Below are 15,308 nucleotides of genomic sequence, written 5' to 3'. Positions count from 1 at the left end.
TCTCCACCACGCCAAAAAACTTCATTCAGATTTTTGTTCTATGTGCCCTCACATTCCAGAATTATCTTCATTTTTGCATTTCCATCCAAACCCCTTATCCACTGGACCGATACAATGGCAACATCCATCCAACAAAAGACTTAGGTATCTTCATTAGTACTTGACATCCGAAAATGCCCTCGTCTAAGACTCTACAATGTAGTTCTCTCGATTGGTCTAAACCACCCGTCTTTGAAGTCACCGCTGCCCAGTTGATCTCACCTAACCACCGCTCTCATTTCCATGAGAAACTACATCATCGTCAACTCGAAAAATCATTACTCCGAACTCGCACTCAATGTCATCTCTAGTGTATTCAATGGGAATTACTTGATTCAGGGAAAACGAAACATTCAAATCAAAGTTGTTTTGCGATTCCGGACGTTTATCTTCAAAGGCCGCCTCGGGTTCAATGAGCTTAACTATAGCAATTAAAGGTAACTCGGGTTCAAAGGCCGCCTCAGGTTCAAAGGCAACTTCAAAGGAGAATGGTCCTTTGTATTCTTCTTTTTCAGACATACCACTAACATCACTCATGTTCCAAGAAACCTTGAGATCTTGAGCTTGTCTTAGCGTAGTTGAAGAATCAAACTTAAAATGATCACAATGTACAAAAATTAATTACATGTTACAAGTCAACAAGCCCACACATTCAGATCTCGTGAGTCATCAATTCTTTTCCTACTCTTAGTACTCTATGGTCTTACTTTAAAACATCCTCCAAGTTACATAGTTTTCTAGGTTGCCAACAAGGACTCACACCTCGCTTTGATTGTTTGCATATAGTTTACCGAAGATCTAAAAGCCGTCCCCTGCCTATTGAATTCAATCATTAATATGAAGTTCTCGCTAGGAAGTTCACCTACTTCACTCATAAGGACCGCAATTAAGCGTGTCCTTCAACGCAAAGAATAACAACATTAAACGTATTCAACCCCGGAGGGTTACCAATTCTCATCATTTCGTGTAAACTAGATAACGCTTTCTCCACCGGTGGACAAAGTTTGATTACAAGCCATAGTTTGTGGGTAAAGAGTAGATCCCGATGACTTGATTCTTTCCAACACTTCCTCAACATCTCCAAATAGCTCTTCATTTGCCCCCTGGTCTCCTACAAATTCCTCTTAAATATTCATTATCCTTTCATCTACTTGTATCTCCACCATCTCCTTGTAAACCTTTAGAGCTGCCAACACTTTCCCCATTTCAATAGTCCATGTAACACAAGATTGTAACTAATATGATCGGTGGCAATCTCTCTCCTTCATTCTCTTCAACAAAGAGTTTGACCTCCCTTCCCTATACCCATTAAACAAGGTATTAAACACAACATTCGGCTTTAGGCCATCCGCTGATTCTTCCAAAGAACTCCATCCCCTCGTCCGAACCACAAAAACCATCCATAACCAAATAAGTATAAATATCCGGTTTCTTCAAAGATTTCTTCATCTTCAAACAACTTAAATGCTTCCTCAACTTTACCCACATAACACAAACCTTTCATCAAACATTATAAGTGTACATTGGGTTCACACCCAGTTTTACTCATGACCTCAAAACCTCAAAAGCTATCTTCACTCTTCCCCTTACACACAATGAATTAATAACATCAGTAAATATCACAACATGTGGAGTGAAACCATTTTCCACCATTTGGTCTAGAATCATTTTAGCTTCAAGTGGTTCATTCTTCTTGCAATAACATCTCACCATTGTCCGAAAATCGAGAATCCGGTATTATATCACATTTTATGATTCCTTAAAATAGCGGTTTCTATATATCTATCTTATCTGCCTCCCACTAAATCAATAAATGTTTTTAGAATGAACTATCTTTTTTGAATAGTCAAGAAACTTGCTTCCTTCTCCATCTAATAAGTTTCTAACATTTTCAACAAAATCACTTTCAAAGTTATGTCTTTCTTAGTAGAACATTCACTTGATTTTTGTGTAGTGGGTATTTTGGTTATGTTGTTGAACCAACTCCCTCTAACCGACTTCTCATTCCATACAATATAAACAAAGACAAAGACAAAACCCGACTACAAAAAGATGGGAACTTGAAAAATGTTCTCCTAACCCCTTTGTAGAATGGAGCCGATATTATATAAGGAAATATCAAACTTATCCATTTTGTGTTCTCCCCATTGAATTTGTTGCACCACAATACCGCGTGACCTCCTCATTTACTCATTATTCTCGCCTCCTTTTAGATCGGCTGCACCAATTAGGTTGCCCTCGCACCCTTCGACCAAGCCGCCGTGTAGTTCACCTTTCACCCCCTCTCCCTCCATTCCATTCTCCTTTTTCCTCTCCTTTTCTCTTTCCTCCTTCCCTCTTTTAGGGTTACTCCTAGGGCATAGTTTGGTCTGGGCCCAATACACACTACGGTCTGGGCCGTATCTCTTGGCCCAGTACTTATGTGATACATCCCTGAATATGGCTACTACACAATCCATGTCAACCTCGGTCATTGTTTGGGTGGAAGACACAATTTCCTGTGAAAATATGAATGAAACGAAATAATAATGTTTTATGCTATCGCATCCTTTACATGTTCATGAATTTTGTTGACCATTTGATTTGTGTTCGTAGCCAGCCCTGTGGTTTTAGCCTACTAGTAGGGGTGTAAAACGGGCCGGGCTGGGCCGGGCTGGCAGCTCATATGACTTGAGGGTCGGCCCTCTCATGTAGTGAGGGGCGGGCCTATGAGGGCCAATGCTAAAATTGTGAACCTCTAACTCTCGCCTTAGCCGTCTCTTTAGAGAATTGAGGGTCGGCCAGAGGGCCGGGTTTGATTACTCTTTTAAACTCTTTATTTTTAGTATAATCTTGCTAAATTGATACGCGATAAATTAATTATCACGTTTAAATAATAGGTTTTCTCAATCTTGACTTTGGTTAATGTACTATATTAATAATTTGGCTAAAATTTGTAAGATAATAAATTTCAAAAATTTCGTTCTTAGGATTTATGTGCCGATGTATTCAATGAATCAATAAGAAATATATATATGACACCAAAAATATGATGTGGTGTTGCTGGTTGTAGAATAACTTGTGTTTGATTAGCTGAAGTTGATTAAAAATTTTATTACCATATACCAAGGATCATATCACATCACTCTAATTTATATTTTATTCTTGCTTATACATAGAGAAGTGACCCGGGTTCATATCATGACAAAAAAACAATTTGTTATTTTGAACTAGATTTTTCATGTAACGTTGGAGGAGCATATACAAAACACTAACTTATGTAAAACATACTTCTAATTTTGCTATTTATACAATTACGTATTTTTTAACAAAATATAAATAAAATTACATAGAAAAATTGTGAGGGCCTTAATGCGGGACTTGTGAGGGTCGGGCTGAGGGCCACCCTCATGCCACCCTCATGCTTTCAAAAATCTAGGCCCAAATTATCCTTTAAATTTGAAAATTGTGAGGGTTTAAATTGTATGAGGGTTTAAATTTGAGGGTTTAAATTGTATGAGGGTTTAAATTGTATGAGGGTTTAAATTTTTCGGCCCATGAGTCGGGCCGGGCTGAGGGCCTCTTTTACACCCCTTGCTACTAGCTAGTATTTATCTTTATACACACATACCCATGCATGCACACAGGCTTTACTGTATGAACTCATTTGCAATCCATAGGCCCATATAGAGATACAAACCAAAACCACTATGTGTCACTTGATACCCAAAAAAATTCCCGCCAGCATAAAAGAATAAAAAAGAGCAAAAATTTCTTAACAATAAAACAAACCCAAACAAAATTTCTAGCCATTCCATGAAAAAAAAAAGAGGAAATTTGTCCAAACCCCTCATTTTTGTCACCACTTTATAATAAACCCCCCACATTTGTAAACATCACGATTTCTCCCCCTGCTCCATCTAACTTCCATCCAAGTTCCGTTGGTATTTCACCTAATACCAAAAGTACCCCTCCCAAATATAGATTACATTTTGTCTAAACCTCCCAAAATAGTATTTCATTTTGTCTAAACCCCCCAAAATAATGTTTATATTTGACTTTACCCATCAAACCAAAGGGTACTTTTGGTATTAGGTGAAATACCAATGGAACTTAGATGGAAGTCAGATGGAGTGAGGGAGAAATCGTGATGTGTTACCATAAGCGGTGGGCTAAGCCTACTTTTGACGAAGGTTGTTTTTCTGGTTTCTTGTATTTTTGTTGGTTGTTATTACCCTCAGGAGGGATGTTGCATGAGTGCATGGGGTCTTAGGCTTATGATGATGTTCTCTGCTAATGGCATAAGGGTCTTGCTTGTGTTTATAGTTGTATACTGTACAAGAAAAACACGTTCATTTTAGGTGTTTGTCGCTTTTGGTAAACGAACTATGCAAGTATGCAGTTGATTAATTAACATGTACTGGTTAAAAGCCGAAGATATAACTATTATTCTGAAAGTGTCTTACAAGGTAATATTTACTTACAGATATATAGGGAAAGATAAAAATATCTAGAAGCCGAAACAGAGCTGATGGAATCCCTGCAGGCTACAGCTGATAAAAAAAAGGGGTAATTGCCTGAATCGGCCATGATAAAAGCATATTGTGCTAAAAAAAAGGGGTAATTGCCTGAATCGGCCATGATAAAAGCATATTGTGCTCAAACCGGCCATGCCTTTTAATTTTGACATTTTCAATAGGTTTTTTACCTTTTTTTCCCTTCCTTACAACACTCTCTTTCCTCCTGCCACACTCTCTCTCCTCTACAACACACTCTCTCTCCTCTTGTACTTCTGATGTTGACATGCACAGTAATATTTATCCGTTAGATTCTCTTAACGATACGTACTAGTGATTAATGACTGTTGGATTTCAATCCCAGCAAAAATGAAAACGGACTATAGCTATTGTGGGAATCAGGAACTAGCAACTTATGGATCTACTATCAGCAACTTTTTCGTTGTTAATTTAAAGATGAGACAATATTTATCTCGTTTTTTGTGCCAACCTCAAAAAGTTTTTACAAAGCTCCAAAGCTACACTTTTTTCTTTGGGTTCTTCTTTTTTGTTCCTCTACTCTGTCTTCTCCTTTACGATTTTTCTAAGGATTTTGATTAATGAAAACAACTCAAACCTCGATAATGGTCAGTTTTAATGTTTGTTTAGTTGTCTTTAGTGTTGGTTTGTTTCTACGTAGATTTATGTTTCGGTTTGCTTCTTTGTGGTTTTTCGTAGAAGTGTGAGTATTTTTTTTTATAAGGTTTCCATGGTTGTTTACCATTTCCATGTTGATTTTGTTGTCATAGTTATGGTATTTATACAATGTCATAAATGTAGAATAATAAATGAAAGAACTTTATTGTCGTTTTATTAAAAGCTCATACTTTTTACTGTGCTAACTTTGTATTTTTGCAGGTTCATTCGATATGCTTATTTATTATGATGGCGAGATGAAATCTGACCAGCATGGTGTGATGAAGTATCTAGGGGTGAGGTGAAATTGAGAGTGTTTGATGTGGATACTCCCTTTGAAGGATTCATGTGTCTTGTTGAAGCTATGTTATCGCGCATGAGATTGGGTTTTTCTGTTAGGTATTTGATGAGCAAGTCCCCTTGTAGAATCGATGAAGAAATCGACTACTTGAACATGATTAAGAAGCAGAAGAAGACTCCAACGAAAGCAATGAAAGTTTGGGTTATCAATGAAGCAATCGTCATCACACCATATGGTATGGGAGCAGGACAAATTAGAAGATCAAGTCCTAGACAACCTACTGTTAAGAACAAAAAAGTTCGTACTGAGCTGTTTAAAGTAGATAGTGTTACTCTTGGAAAAGGTGGTGGACAACTTAGAGTGCAAAATAAACTAGTTGGTAGTAAGCTATTTAAACAAAAAATGGTTAGAAGTGCAAGTCCTAGATCAAGTTATGGAATTCCTAATACGAAGAAGAAACAAGTTTGTAGTAAGCCGTTTAAACCTTCTCTGCCAAAGAGTGCTTGTCCTGGATCAAGTGGTGGAGAACATTGTATGAAGAAGAAACTCAATGAAGAAATTCCAATAACTGATTCTCCAAGAAAACAATTTTTTGAAAGAAAAAGTTCTAACTCAAAAGAAATATTCTTTCAATCAATTTAAACTTGTGAACAAACCAATAGGTAAATTACTAATTTTATTTTAGTTATTCTTAGTCCCAGTAAATGGTTTGGTTGTTGACGGTTATAAACATTGTGTTCCCCAGACAGTCCGCTAGAACAACTTTCAACTGCGACTCGTCAATTACAAGATGTGGAAAATGAAAATGGCGTTGAAAATGTCCCACACAGCTTGGAGACGTTCGAAAAGGTCATGGCAAGTGAGGGATAACGAACATGTAGTACACCTATAAATATGTTAGTTACTGGTATATCCCTGTTAAATTACTCACATTTAGTAACCGTTTTAGATTTGTTCCCAAAGGGAAGCTCAAATGCAGTTGGTAGTTGCAAATCAATAGACGAAATGATACCTCTTGCAATTGTCATTGAAGGTGAGCAGTATAAACATTACAAGGGATAATTATAGTTTCAGTCCCTGATAGTCCGTGCACTAATGGTTGACCTATTGTAATGCAGAGGATGATCCCACTGGTGGTGAATATGCTGATCAACCAGACTATGAAGAGTTTGATTCGCAAAAATCCATATGGAGATACAGCTGACATTCCTAAAGAATACATAATTGCCAGTTCTCGAAGTAATGAGGAGGTTGAATTTCAAAATGAATATGAAGATGAAGTTCAAATACTAAATGATTTAGTTGATACAGCTGACATTCCTCAAGAAAACATAATCGGCAGTTCTCAAATTGAAGTAATGAGGATGTTGAATTTCAAAATAAATATGAAGATGTTGTTGCGGGTGAAGTTGTGGTAGTTGAAGATGATATGATGATGATGATCAAGTTGAAGAATACGATTGTGATGATGGTGATATATGGTCGACTCTGAACCGAAGCAAGAGTATTTGTGGGGGGACACACCTATGACAGTTGTGAATGATGGCGATGGGGAAGGTGAGATTGATTTCGAATTGGAGGGAATGGTTGATGCTAGGGTTTTTGGTGCTAAAGATCTGAATTCTAAAGACCTACGTCAAGGATATAATCCTTTGTGTGGTTTTCATAGTCCAAAAACCCCTACAAACCAAAGTGGGGTTGTAAATCCTTGTAATGAGGGGTTGACGTTTGTACCCCCTAAAGTAGGTCAGCACTACACCACTTGATAAGAGCCTAAAACTGTAGTTTTAACCCTGTAACGGTCATACTTTTAGACCAATTATGTGAGTAATAATTAAGAGTTAATACTGATTACGTGTTTTTATGCATTTCAGGCTTCAAAGTCCATTATGTGTAGAAATGTGCCACTTTAGCGAGATAAAGGAGCAAAGGTCGGTTGCTAAGGAGTTCTGTGATTAAAGGCCAAGATTGAAGAAGACAAAGCCTTTCTAAAGCCCGGTCAAAAGCTGAAAAGTCGACGCGCGTAAAATGAAACAAAGTCGTGAGAACTTCCGGTCAGATCTTTGGACTCAGACCTCGGAATTGGGCCTACCTTATGTCAAAACGACCGGCTCGGAAAGAGCTTTCCAATGGTCTAAGCCTTGACCCAATAAGAGGATCAGAAGTAGACGAAAAGTCTGTTGAAGCCAACTGCAGCTGAAGAGGCCTTTTTGGACTGAAAGAATTGGGTTTTGGGCCTGATTCTCTGGCCCAAAACATGGCTCCAAGCCCATGCACGATTTTTGGATCTGAAAGTATAAAAACAAGAGCTTGACTCTTTGTTAATGGTAGCTATTTAGACCTAAAACTATAGATAATTATAGATCTAGTTTTCATGTAATAAAATTAAGTTTAGTTTTAAATTCAATTCTTGTTTTAGATTAAACTCTTAGAATTATTATTCTTAATTAGTTTGATTAATAAAATAACTAGTTTGTCAATTTCGATTCTTGTCATTTATAATTGTGTAGATCTAAATTCCCTTATTACGTAGATAGCTAGACTTAGATTAGTTAGATTATTAATTTAGTATTGAATCATTGTTTTATTATTCATTAGATTAATAAAATAGTGTTCTCCATAAGTTAGTTTCATTTCCATTAATTGTTTAATTTAAATTCGTAGATTCAATTAATTGTCATTATTAGTTTAATTCAATTATTGCATTAGTAGTTTTGAATTAGGTTTAAACAAGCAAAGTTTCAATCTTTATATCATGTCTTGTTTGAATTCCATTGGGAATGATAGCCGTGATGATTCTCGGCTAAACCTCCATTGAGGGGTTGAGAAGCCTTGATGAAAGCTTGATTCCGATTATCGTAGAGTCGTCATAATTTCCTTTCCACTCTAGAAACGATTAGTTCACCATGAGAATGGGTTTAATCATTCACATACTAGTTATGAATTGGTAGGAATGTCATGTGTAATTAGGGATTAGGAGTAACCATATTGTTGGTAATTCAATTTGGATTACTTAATTATTCGTTAATAGGATTAAGTCGAAGTTAAGGTGAAATCAACCCCCTCTAACTCCTTATCATAGAATCAACGTAGCATTCTCATAGTTGTTCTAATAGTCGACTAGTTGCACCCCAGTGGGTAGTTGCATAAGATAGTCTAGTTGCCACTTCAAATCTCTCATTAGACTTTAGAGTTAAGAATACTTATAATGTAGAGAACACAAAGATGGGAAGGACTAGGAGTGGAACGAATCACTCTACTCCACTATATCTCATAGGATTGAGAGTAGAAATCTTTGATAAAATTAGGCACGTAATATAGTTTTAGTTTACTTACGTTTTGAGTTTCATCGTTCATTTCGTAGGTAAACTATTCATTTTTATGTTTTATCACCACTCGAGATGATCTTGTGAAAGACATGAAATCTTATGCAATTGCATACATGTTTGATTTACGTCATTGCAATACTACCTCCCAAAAGTTGGTAATCAAGTATAAGACAACTAACTGTCCATTTCATTTGTATGCAAAACCTGCAACTGGGTCTGATATGTGGGTGGTTATAACTTTTAGAGATGCACACACTTGTGCACAAGATAAGGCTGTTTCAAAAAATTTACAAGTAGACGCAAAGTGAGTTTCAGAAATTGTTATGTCCAAGCTTAAGGACAATGAAGAACTGACTGCAAAGAACCTTCAGTTGGAGGTGAAACAGGCACAACTAACCGATGCGACATATAAGGTTGCGTGGAGGGCCAGAGAAATTGTGTTAGAAAATGTCAGAGTACTATTGTAACTGTCAGCAACTATGAGGATAACTAGTAGCAATATGTAAAGTCTTAGTACAATTTTTTTTTTTAGGGTATACTATGAAGAACATCTAGTTGTACACCGAATTATTCTTTATAGTATGCTATGAAGAACATGTATCATCTTTTCGATTAACTTGTATCTATCATGGCGTGTAACTGTTAGGAAAGCTAAATGACGTGTAACTATCAGCCACTAAATAAGTAACTGTTAGGCATATGTAACCTGAGATGGTGTATTTTGTTTCGATGTAGATAAGGGGCAACTTCAGTCAATCATACCAGATGTTGCCAATTTATTTTAAAGAACTGAAGAAAATTGATCCAGATCGCCACACTGATATAATAACAACAAGCGAGCCCAGGTTTGAGCGTTTGTTTCTGAGTTATGGTGTAATTGTTCGTGCCTATAGAAAGTGCCTTCGTCAGTTAATTATGATCAATGGAACTTTTATGAAGGGTAGATACAAGTTTGTCATCCTAATTGCTATTTTTGTTGATGGAGATAGTCATTGCTTTCCAATTGCAGTTGGTGTAGTCCCAAAAGAGAATAATGAACATTGGGATTGATTACTTCAAAAACTCAGAGATGTTGTAGTTGGTCCTACAGATAAGTTTGTTCTATTATCAGATAAGCATACAAGTATTCTCCAGGCAGTGCCAAAAATCCTTTCAAATGCGTACCATTGCTTTTGTGTACAACATATCTCTAACAATGTCAGCAAAGAAGACACCAAAGGGAGAGTTAAGGTCCACAATAGAAACTTATGATAAAGCTGTCTTTGAGAGAATCATGTGTCGCATTTGGTGTAGTGATAGTAAAGGTTACGCAAAAATAATAAAGATTCCTAAGGAATAGTGGTCATTTGCCTATGCTGAAATGAGAAGGTATGGAATTTGTTAGACAAATCATATCGAGATTTGGAATAAGATGATTATGCCTGAGTGAGCTATGCCAATTACATCTCTGCTAAATGGTATTTGAATGAACATTATGAGGCATTTTTATGACTATTGGGTCATGGCTTCGAAGCTAAGACAAAGCTGGCAAAATCAACTGAGGATGTAATCATTTCCTCTCGTTATGTTAGTTAGTCGTTCACTGCAATAAGGGCTAGTGAGTAGGTATACTCGGTTACCAGTGTAGGGCGCACGGATATAGTTGACCTACTAAATAAATGTTGTACATGTGGTTTTTTTCAACAAGTTGGTATTCCTTGCAGCCATGCAATGAAGGCCATTAACGATGGTCGGTTCTGTGTATATGACTTTTGCTTGCCATGCTACTCAAAGGAAATGATGATGGATACCTATCAAGAGAATTGGACACCGATGAAGGGCAAAGAACAGTGGCATTAGGGAAGTTACAACATCATGCTTCATCTTCCCACAGATGAGGTAATACCTAGCTGGCCCCAAAAGAAGAGGAAATGTTCTAAAGGGGAGGGTGTGCCGAATAAAAGGAGAAGGTGCAGCTGTTGTGGTGCCCTTGGACACAACAGAGCAACCTGCCCTAATGCGACAGATGATGCTGCTTGGATTGACTTTTGAGCTAGGGGTTCCGGCTGAATTTACCAACGAAGACTTCAATTAAGTCAACCAGCAGTGACATATATATAGAAGTACTGTCAGCAACTACGCTTGTAATGTTATTTGGATTTTCTTTGGCCTTTCAATGACTATGTAATTTATTTGGAAATCAATGTAATGGTATTTTGTTGTCTTTAAAGTGGCAGGTGTTTTGTCTATTGAAGTTATCAATATGTAAGGTAGTAAAAAAAACAAATACTATAAAAAAAATACTATAAAATTAACGCCACAATTGAAACACTTAGGATTGTAACTTGAAAATGAGAGACGTTATCTAAACAAACCACTGACATCAAAATATTATGTTTATCAAAACGGAGCACTGCAAAATGAGACACATAAGTTCCAAAATAATAACAAACATCTAAAAATGAGATAGCATTTCGATGTCCCCTAGTTCTTATCTTCAGCTATGTTCTCCTGCTGGTTAGCAGACCCATCTTCACCATTTTCAGCATCCTTACCTTTGTTGTTTTCTACATCCTTCAGCTGTACCTGACTTTCAGCTGCATCATCATGACTCTCTTCATCTTGGTCAATGTTGAGTTGGTCCTCACTTGGTCACTTCCAGCTGCATCTGCTTGACTCTGTTGGCATTGGTCAGTCTCTACTTGGTTCTCAATAGCAAGTTCAACATCCTTGTTCACTTGGTTCTCAGTAGCAGCTTCAGCATCCTTGTTCACTTGGTCACTTCCAGCTTCAACATCCTTGTTCACTTGACTCTGTTGGCATTGGTCAATGTCCATTTGGTTCTCAGTAGCTGCTTCAGTATCCTTGGGCTCTTTGTCAATTCTAGCTGAATCTGCTTCACTCTGTAGCTCTATGCCAATGTTAACTTGCTTCAGTGCCTCTTTCCCAGTAGCTGCTACATCCTTGGACACTTGGTTCTCTGCTTGCAGACTTCCTTCTGTCAACCTCTCTTCAAATTCTTTTCTCTTCTTAGCCACTTCATCTGGGTTTAATCCATAGGATATAATGTCCATTCCAATCCTCAGCTGAATTCTAAATGGTTGCATGTCAATATGGTTTACCCTCTCATGAACACCTCCAAGAAAACTATCAATAAAGGCAAGGCAATATAACCCACAACTGTTGGAATCTGGTTGTTATGTGACACTAACAAATTCATGAGCCCATGATGTGTTCATATCAACAATGGAGCTTGGATCAACACACCTGAGCACATAAGGAATCATTCTCTCCAAAGCTAGTTGTTCATCAGAAATTTGGTTTCCACCAAGAGAATCATAGGTGCACACTTTCATCACTTTAAAATTAAAGACATCAACAATCCAGTGACTACCATGAACTTGAATAGGTACAATTACTCCCTTACCCTGTACTGGGTGCGGTTGATTTCTTATCCTTCCTTCAAAGGGGTCCAAATACTCTTTCACAATTTCATTTGTATGGTACAAACCATTACCCACTCTCTCCTCTGGGCTTGCAGCTCGAAAACTTGGTTCTTGTAGCTTTTTGTTGAATATCCCATACTCTCTTATGATGAATTTCTATATCCACAAAGTGATGATGAAGCTTATCAAACTTAAGTCAGAATTGTGAGTAAGCTTTAACAGAAACTTAATATTAAAGTATAGATAACTCACAGCAAAGTAAACATCCTCCACAACAGTATACACTTCCTCTTCTTGAATGGCATGTTCCTTACAGTGCTGCTTATACCACCTTATCAATAGCTTGACATATAAGCTGAAAACCTAGAAAAGAATCATATAGTAATTAGTAACAATTAACTTTTTTGTAGTTTTTTTGCAATGGCCAAGTTGTTGATAGTTGTAGAGCTAATTACTAATGGTAGATTCATTACCTCACCATCCACCCATTGTCTTCCATGTAACGAATGAAAATTATGCACCCTTGATCGTTTTCCAAAAACTCTCATATCTAGAGAGCTCCCCTTCTTCCCTTGAACTTTTTCAAGTAATAATTGACAACATTTACCTCACCTGGTAGTTGTTTTCTTGTAAAAGGTTGATGACAGAGCAACCTTGATTAATGAGTCACATTCCTTTCCCATTTTCTCTTCCCATAAACTAGTACTTTCTTTTCCCAGTTTTTTTTCCCCTCCTCTTTCTTCTACGGCCACTCTCTTCAGTTTTCTTATCCATTTCCTCCTCCATCTGAGTGTGAATGAGTACCACATCAGGTTCCTCCAAATCACCAGCATCATGCTGACCCACAGTGTTCTGATCATCATCTACAGATGCCACAACATGTTCAATGCTTGCTCCTTCTGATGGTGATAAGGCTGGCAATTCAGTTATGTTAGGGAGCTCTGCACTTCCAGCCAATAGCGAAACAAAACTAATTTTTTCCATTTCTCTATTCAGGACTGCTTCCCCATCAAGATCACCAGGAGGAAGGACTAAAGCAGAAGCCAAAGGAGAGTAAAAGGGAACATGATCAAGCATTGCAGATTCAGCATAAGGTACTATAGCAGTTTATACCCCCCACCAGGTCGTCCTCCAGCTCCACACTATGTTCTTGGTATGTCCCCTTGGGTATGACCTCACTAATCTCTTGCAAAGCACTTGCAGCAACTGACTCCGAATCATTTTGCCCTTTTTGTTGTTGTGTAACATCTTCATCTTCATCTGACTCAACCTAGATTAACTTTCTTCTTTGTTTGGGTGTCTCTGCTGCCTTAAGCTTCATCTCCCTTTCCCTTGTTCTCTCACTGATTTGATATTTTTTTTCTTCAAGTTTTGCCTCTCACTAGCCTTTATAGCCTCATCTTTGCTTGCCCTAGATGGCTGAACTCAGGTACCACAAACTTTGACCACTTTCCTTTTCTTTATTTCATACTGAGTAGGTATTGAAGTATCTCCCAGAACTTTAAGGCTTTGATCCTTGTCCAATGCTCTTTTTCTTTTATATGAGGAACTAGGAAAAACCTCAAAGATAACTTTCTTAGAAGCAGATGAACTCCTTTTCTTAGGTTCTGAGTGAACTTTCTTCTGGGAAGACCTTGTTGGTGTTTTCAGTATAGCATCAACACCTACATTGCTTGGCTTCTTTGGGCTTCTAGTTGTAGCTCCTTTCATAACCTCAACCTCTAAACTTCTACCCCTTGTTCTAGGCCCTTTCACAACCTCAACCTCTGAACTTTTCATACCACCTTTCAACCCACCATGAACAATCTCTTGAATTATTGTTTCCATGCTAGTCCTTATTTCACTCTGGAGTATATCCCCAACAACCCTAACCTCCTTACTGACCTATTTTAGATTAATCATAGCACATAACAAATAATATAAGTAAGATCCCACTTCACTATTTGTAAACCACAACAGATACATTGTTGCTGACATATATTATTTAACAATATCTCAATCATGGTACTGTAACATATTACTGCCTCATATATGAAAAAATGCTGCAACATGCAATTCAATAACAACACATTAATTATCAGTGCTTCATATAACAACATGGGTCCTAACAACATTTGCAATTCCAATTCAAGACTATATAATAGGGTACCCATATTATATTACAACTTCTATAACATTATAAGATTATATAAGTACTTCAAATGTCAAAACTGGTTACCTATATATTATCATGGGTACCCTATTATCATTCTGGGATACAACATGCAAGATCCCACTTCACTGTTTGTAAACCACAAAAGATACATTGTTGCTAACATATATTGGTTAACAATATCTCAATCATGGTACCGTAACATATTATTGCCTCATATATGAAAAAATGTTGCAACATGCAGGTCAATAACAACACATTATCAGTGTTTCATATAACAACATGGGTCCTAACAACATTTGCAATTCCAATTCAAGACTATATAATAGGGTACCCATATCATATTACAACTTCTATAACATTATAAGATTATATGAGTACTTCAAATGTCAAAAACTGGTTACCCATATATTATCATGGGTACCCTATTATCATTCTTGGATATAACATGCAACATTGTTGAACGCAGTAAAGAAAACAAGTTACTTACAAGGCCTTTAATTACTTTTGTCTGTCTTTGAAAAAGTTCATCATTATTGTATTTCCCTTAAACTGCTGCACCACTTTGTTTGGGCTGTTGCGCCAAAGCATCCTTTAGCACTTCTTCATTCAGTTCTCCTTCAGACAGATCTAGACTTTCTAACACTACTGCCTTCCCCTTAAGAGGCTGAAGCTTTTTCTTATAAGTATGTAGATGTATGTTTCTTGAAGGCAAGTCTACCCAATCTAGTATTCTGGGGAACCTACCATCAACTTGTCTCCGAGCCCCAAGAGATAGGATGTGAAGATATACCCAAATAACAAAACAAATTAAACAACCATAAACTGCAGAAAAATCTTTTCTAACACTCACCAAGTTAGACATGTCTTCCAAAGACTCTTCCAACATTT

At 37.2% G+C, this 15,308-nt stretch overlaps 1 pseudogene; it reads right to left on the bottom strand.

The window, feature by feature from the left end:
• Positions 1 to 925: 925 nt before the first annotated feature.
• On the bottom strand, positions 926 to 1,752 carry LOC147509378 (uncharacterized; annotated as a pseudogene).
• Between the last annotated feature and the right edge of the window lie 13,556 nt (positions 1,753 to 15,308).

Source organism: Coptis chinensis, chromosome 3, assembly GCF_015680905.1.
Source record: "Coptis chinensis isolate HL-2020 chromosome 3, ASM1568090v1, whole genome shotgun sequence".
NCBI lineage: Eukaryota > Viridiplantae > Streptophyta > Magnoliopsida > Ranunculales > Ranunculaceae > Coptis > Coptis chinensis.
Note: the sequence above shows the minus strand (reverse complement) of the source record. Positions and strands in the feature narration are given on the sequence as shown.